This window comes from Lathyrus oleraceus, chromosome 6, assembly GCF_024323335.1.
Source record: "Lathyrus oleraceus cultivar Zhongwan6 chromosome 6, CAAS_Psat_ZW6_1.0, whole genome shotgun sequence".
Lineage (NCBI taxonomy): Eukaryota > Viridiplantae > Streptophyta > Magnoliopsida > Fabales > Fabaceae > Lathyrus > Lathyrus oleraceus.
This window is the reverse complement of record NC_066584.1, coordinates 192,995,615-193,003,055: the sequence shown is the minus strand read 5'-3', so window position 1 is coordinate 193,003,055 and position 7,441 is coordinate 192,995,615. Positions and strand designations below refer to the sequence as shown.

At 37.0% G+C, this 7,441-nt stretch overlaps 1 non-coding gene across 1 annotated transcript; it reads right to left on the bottom strand.

Annotated features, from left to right (window-relative positions):
* Window positions 1–4,926: 4,926 nt before the first annotated feature.
* On the bottom strand, window positions 4,927–5,033 carry LOC127099361 (small nucleolar RNA R71). The gene has a single exon (XR_007793873.1). It is a non-coding gene; the product is annotated as a small nucleolar RNA R71 (small nucleolar RNA).
* Window positions 5,034–7,441: the final 2,408 nt, after the last annotated feature.

Genomic DNA, 7,441 nt, shown 5'->3' with positions numbered 1-7,441 from the left:
ATACCACACACAAAAAAAGGGATGGTCATGTAGCGGTAAATTCATGACCATCAAGCTATGGATAAACTTAACGTTAAAAAAACCAGAGTCGCCACCGCATTTTAATTGTTTCTAAAGGAAAAGGGAAAAGTACGAACAAAACCCAAAGATAAGAAGTTTTTAAATAAAAACTAATAAAACTCCAGAGATTACAGGTAAGGGGGTTGGTTACACAGAGGTAAGGGGGTTGATTACAGGTAAGTGTCCTAGGTACTCCTAGGGAGCCCTTTTTTATGTGTGTATGTGTTTTGATATAAAATGATGTTTTAAAAGTAGAGTGTGGGGATGATAAAAGAATTCATTGATTATATTTTTATGTTTGACAAGACCTTCAGACTTGTGCCTATGTACCAACATAAAAATGAGGGATCAAAACCTCGTAGTTCGTGGTATCAATTTCAAAGTGAGTGAATTGCTTTTAGTAAAAGTTGAAGTTTTAAAAGAGGCACAAAGGGCCTAAAAGAATTTGAATGAGTGTTAGTTCTTTTTGTCTTTTGAAATTTTAAGTCAATATGGTTAGATTCATTTACAAGTTTGATTTAAGAAAAAAGTTAAAAATGCAATGGCATAAGGCCAAAGTTTCTAATTTGCAATAAAGTCTAAGTTTAGAAATCATAAGAAAATAAGATTTTTAAAAGAGGGGAGAGATTTTGAAATTTAAGAGAATGAGAGGAGAAGAAAAGACTAATCCTACGAAAAAAAAATAAAAGTTAAGAGTTGAAAAGAACTGACAATGGGATGCAATCCAATAGACAAGAATGTCATATAGAAATCCACTTTTCCTTTGGACTTTAAATCAAGCAATATCAATAAACAAGTAGCAAGATGAAGAGCAAGACATCAAATAAAGATAGCTACATCCAAGCAAGCAAATTCATAGTCTTCTTCTTAATCTTCCCATGTATCAGATGAACTACTTCTTTATTGGCTCAGAATAAGGAATTAGGTACAGGTTCAAAATAACATTTACATCAAGACCATGTAGAAGATGAATTCATGTGGATCCCAATACTTGCATCAGTTGGAAACTCAACTCATAGTAACTTGGTTCATAAATCTTGACATTGGCCAAGTCCTTTTGCATAGGGAATGTTGCCTAATTCTAAGTCCAAAGCTCAGATCAAATTCAACAGTCCACACAAACATTTTTTTAGGGTTTTTGTTGTTTATTAAGTATCTTAAGGTCCTAAGACCACAAACATAAAGAAATATGTACAACCACAATATATGGCTCAAGTGAGCAAAGTGAAAATGACATAAACATAAACAAGTTCAATGATATGTAAATGACAAATGAAATGGTAAATGGCTTGAATTTAAATTGCATAAAGTAAATGACTTGAAAATAAAAAGCAAGATTAATAAAAGTTAGTCAAATGTTAGTTGATTAGATGTTAGTGGTGTTTTGCTTTTCAATTGATTAAGTCATTCTTTGGAGAACACTCACCCCTCTATTCACAAGCATGGATCCTTGAACCAAGACATCTTCCAAAGGAAGGGAAAAAGGTTAAGTTTCCATACAATACCATGAAAGGGGGGAGAATTACAATCTCACTTACTAGAATGCTATGCCTTTGGGTCAAAATTTAGCGCTATGTTAAGCAATCGTAGTTGGACTTATGTAGAAGTCACAACTATCTGAGGCCGGGCAATAAATTTTTTGGTGTTAATGCATGTTATTGGTATGGTATAATGAACCATACTCCTAAAACATACCACACACAAAAAGAAAATGATCAAAGGAAGGACCTAATCTCATCCATACTTGTATTGGTTCATCTAACACAAAGTTATTGATGAACCAATTAGCCTTAGGATATTGAGACTTCATTGGTCAAAGAAAGGGATGGGATAGAATGGGATTGAAGATGAATAGGGAGGGGAGATAAGATCAACACAAATTGGTCATGAGAGGACTTTTATCAAATTAAAATCATTCATTCATTTTTGGAGATGAAATGTACATTTCATCAATCCCCTAAATCCAATGATTTTAATCCAACAAAAGTCAAATCAACCTTGACCAAGGCCCAAACACAAAGTCAAACTTCATAAGTCAATAAAAATGGCTCAACATAATTTCTACACAATTAATCAATTAAAAATCAAATTAAAATGCATTTAAATAAAATTATGTTTGATCAAAAACCTAAAACCTCTTCAAAACACCAAATAAATGGCCAAGAGATTTATCCTAGGTCAAACAAGGTCAAAGGACCTTAGAATTTTTTTTTCATTATTTTTGAAAAGTCAGAAGTATCAAAAAAACGAGGGACATCTGATCTCCCTCATTAATTGAGGTGGCAGATCAGATGGCCAGGAGCGCGCATTCCACATGGACTCAAGTCAAATGCGCTGCAAGCATGGTAATCAGTTTGGACACGTGAGATTAACTCATTTCAAACAGATCAGATGACCTGGATTGATCCAGCGCACCACTAGAGCCCTAGCTCCGGTCATCTTCTCCGGTGAGGGCCACCGGACTGGTCCAACCAAAACCTTATAAAAAATGAAAAGTGAATACACTAATTTGAAGGAAAAATGCCCAGGAGCACGAATCTGGCCTCAATTTTGTCCAATTCCATGTATATAAAAAGATACAGGGATTTGAATTTTGAGGATCATGAACTGAGTTGCTTCGATTTAACCTCAAAGCAACTCAATCTTCTTGCCTACATTGATAGGAATTCAGACAACCAAAAATCAATAAGAATGGTGAAGAATTGAGGGAGAATCGAAGAGATGAAAATTCTGAAAAGCCACCTTCAATGGGGCTTCAGATTGGCACGATCTTGCTTTCAATTATGCTTGACCTTGCTTCAGATGCTTAATGGAGGTGAAATGGATCAAGGAGAAGTATGGACTCTTGGAGTTTCAATCCTCTTTGCATACTTGTATGGGCATGTGCTAGGCCCATCAATTGATGTAATCTGATCCATAATTGAATCTTAATCATGCTGAAACCAAGTTGGAAGGCCATGCAAATGTGTATGAAAAGTGGAAGTAGAAAACATCAAAATGGTCCTTCAACCTACACCCATGCATATGTCCTTCATACTTTGGCCAAAAGAGATGATTTTCGAATTTTTGGAAAGGTGAGATCAAAGCGAACAACTCTAATGTTGAACACTTTTTCATTTGAATCTTGGATCATGATGAATTTAGAGGTGGAAGTTTGGGAAATTGATAATCGAGTCCGTGATAGAGTCTGTAATAGAGTTTGGAGCACTTTGGAAGGAAGTTAATCCTGCCGCCATTTTCATTTCCGCTTTGCAATTTATCCAACCCTCCGTTTGGAGTAGGTTTTTATTACTTGTCTTTACTTTTATTTATTTCCCGCACTCGCTTTACTTTTATTTATTTCCCGCACTCGCTTTACTTTTATTTATTTCCCGCACTCGCTTTACTTTATTTATTTCTCGCACTCACTTTACTTTATTTATTTCTCGCACTCGCTTTAAATTATTTATTTCCTCGCACTCGCTTTAAATTATTTACTTTCCGCACTCGTACTAATTTTATTTACTTTAATGCACTTTTACTTTACCATGTCTAACTAAATCTATAAGGTTAGAATGTAAGGATCGTAATTGAACCGATAATCCGTACAATTGTTCGTAGAAACACTTAAGGGCTATTTTAACTTTCAACTTAAGTTTTCCCGCACTTCAATTCTGTTGGGCAAGATCGAAAGCCGTCCAACGTCTTTTTAAACTTAATTGTTTTTAACTATTTCAAAAACAGCGAAAGCGCTTTGTTTAGTTCATTAGGAGTTTTTAACTTAAGAAGAAAAGAGATTTTAAAACTATTTTCGGACGCGTTTATAAGTTTAGAGTCTGGTTCGTGAGAACCTCTTTTGGTTAAGAAATCCAGGTTATAATACTTTTCAACTAAGTCAAGATACTATATTTCTTAAAAATAGGTTTACTACTCTAACGCAACGCGCGCCTTTTTATAAGTGACAATAAGAGGGTTTGATTAGGGAGTACAACTCGGTTCTGAATACGCGAAAGCGACCGTTCCTGTTAAATTATTCTTTTCAAAGTAGAAAACATTGCCCATAAGTAGCTCTATTAGCAAGTACTTGGATTATTAATTGATTACGTGAATTATATTCGACCCTGTCTTTATTAATTAATCTTTATTCAACACTTTACTTTTCGTTGCACACTCCAAAAACACCTATTTTGATTGCCTTTGATAAACACCATAACAATAGATAACGATAGATTAACACTTGGTCTCTGTGGATTCGACAATCTTATATATTACTCTGACGTGTTCGTATACTTGCGAAACACCGCGCCAAGTTTTTGGCGCCGTTGCCAGGACCAATTTCGTCAAATTTCATTTCCCTATTGTTATATCGTTTAGACTTAGGCTATTTCCCGCCGATCAATGCAAAGAACTCGCAGCACCGGAAGTTTAAGCTTAGTACACCCTTTGGCGGAACCTGAACGTTACGCTCGCGCACGTTTATTCTTTCATAGAATTAAGAGAGCTATGGCCGAAGATCAAAACCAAAGACCTCTTAAGGACTTCGCTCAACCATCTAATGAAGAACCTAGTTCTAGTATAGTAAACCCAACCATCTCAGCTAATAATTTTGAACTTAAACCTTCCCTGTTGCAACTAGTGCAACAGAGACAATTCGCAGGTCTCGCTACTGAGAACCCAAACCAACATTTAAAAATATTTCTTCAATTAGCAGACACTTTTAAAACCAATGGAGCTTCTCCTGAGGCAATACGTTTAAGATTATTTCCTTTTTCCCTCAGAGATAAAGCCCTATTATGGTTAGATTCCCTTCCACCCAATTCCATTACGACTTGGGATAACCTTAGAAGAGTTTTTCTTGCTAGATATTTTCCCCCGAGTAAGACCGCCGTTCTTCGAAACCATATAACCAGATTTACCCAAACCCAAGGAGAATCGCTATTCGAAGCTTGGGAGAGATATAAAGAGTTATTACTAGCATGCCCACATCCTGGTTTAGAAAATTGGTTAATCATTCAAACCTTCTATAATGGACTTCATTATAACACAAAGATGACCATCGACGTTGCCGCAGGCGGTACTCTGATGAACAAACCTTATCCTGAAGCTAGTGCCCTCATTGAAGATATGGCTCAAAACCATCAATCATGGGGAGTCGAACGAGCGACAGTTGAGAAGAAGGAAGCCCAAGGAGGAGTGCATGAACTAAGCTCTATAGACATGATGCAAGCTAAAATGGACGCATTAGCCCTTAAGGTTGAGCATATGTGCATAAACCCGAATATTGTAGCCGCAGTTTCGTCGGATTGTGAGATATGTGGGACCAAAGGACACCAATCTGCAGAATGCAGTCTATTAAACGAAACCCACTCCGAGAAGGTGAACTACACCCAAGGGAACCCATATTCGAATACCTATAACCCTGGATAGAGGAATCACCCGAACTTCTCCTATAAAAACAATAACCCTATCCAAAATAATGCACCTCCGAGACCTAGTTATCAAGCCCCTAGATCAAATCAACCTATGCAACCTGTGCAACCAAAGCCGAGCCTTGAGAAAATTATGGAAAACTTTATCACCGCTCAAACGCAACAAAACAAGGAGTTCATGAACCAAAACATTCATGTTAATGAATTGATTACACAGTTAGGAACCAAGGTTGACCAAATAGTTACTCATACCAAGATGCTTGAAACCCAGATCTCTCAGGTAGCTTTAAACCAAGCCCCTCAGACTACACCTGGAGGACAATTCCCTGGACAACCTCAACAAAATCCGAGAGGACAAGCCAATGCCATTACCCTACGAATTGGGAACACTTATGATGAGCCACCAAACCCTAGATTGAGCGAACCCAAAATTTCTAAGGAAAGTACCAAGCCCCCGGACGAAGTAAAGGAACCAGAGGAATCTGAAAACTAGGAAGGTCGAGAAAAAGGAGAAGAACCTAAAGATAAAACTTACGTACCACCCCCTCCATATAAACCACCTATACCATATCCGCAAAGACTCAAACAAACCCAGATCAATAAACAGTATCAAAAATTTATTTAAGTTATAGAAAAACTTCATGTAGAAATCCCTTTCACAGAAGCCATCACCCAAATACCTTCTTATGCAAAGTTTCTCAAAGACATCCTTACCAATAAACGTAGACTTGACGATCCGAAGCCTTTGGAATGTAATGCTATTTTCGAGGACAAATTAGCAAAGAAAGATAAAGATCCTGGAAATTTCTCCATTCCTTGCCTTTTGGGTAATCATGTCATCGGAAAAGCTTTTCTAGACTTAGGAGCTGGTGTGAGCCTAATGTCTTTAGCAGTTTGTGAGAGGTTAAAATTAGGAGAATTACAACCCACTAAGATGTCACTTCAGTTAGCCGATAGATCTGTTAAATATCCGATAGGCATTTTAGAAGATGTTCCTGTTAGGATAGGTCAGTTGTTTATCCCTACTAATTTTGTTGTCATGGACATCAAAGAGGACAATGATATACCAATCCTTCTAGGTAGACCATTCTTATCGACTGCAGGAGCCATAATAGATGTCAAGAAAGGAAAGTTGACATTTGAAGTAGGTGACGAGAAAATAGAATTTATACTTTCGAAATTTCTTGTGGCACCTGTGATGGGAGACTCGTGTTATGCCTTAGATATCATTGATGAATGTGTTAGAGAATTAGAACAAAAAGAAATTATAAAAACAATTAAGTTACCATCAACTCTCATAAGGGAAGATGATGACTTTAAGAAACCCTACATCGATGATAACCTTTACGAATGTTTATCCCTTACTCCAGATCCTATGTCATGCCCTAAGAAACCAACCTTAGAACTTAAGGAACTGCCTAAGAACCTGAGATGAGTTCCTCGATGAAAAGATGAACCGTCCAGTTATAGTCAGTGCTACTTGAGCCAAGAGGAAACGAACCAACTTTTAGATGTTTTACGAAGATATCCCTCAGCCTTAGGATATAATATCTCTGACCTGAAAGGTATAAGCCCATTCGTATGCATGCATCGGATTTCGCTCGAAGAAGATTCAAAACCCTCCAGGGAAAATCAGAGAAGAATAAACCCTATAATGAGTGATGTCGTTAAAAAGGAAGTTCTTAAGTTACTTGAGGCAGGTATAATCTATCAGATCTCGAATAGTAAGTGGGTGAGCCCTGTGCATGTAGTACCTAAAAAGGGAGGCATCACAGTCATGCAAAACGATAAAGGCGAACATGTAGCAAAACGTTTAGGAGGATGGCGGATGTGTATAGATTATAGAAAATTAAATAAAGCAACTAGGAAGGATTATTTCCCTTTACAATTTATAGACCAGATGTTGGAGCGTCTAGCCAGACACTCTTACTTCTGTTATCTAGATGGATACTCTGGATTCTTCCAAATACCTA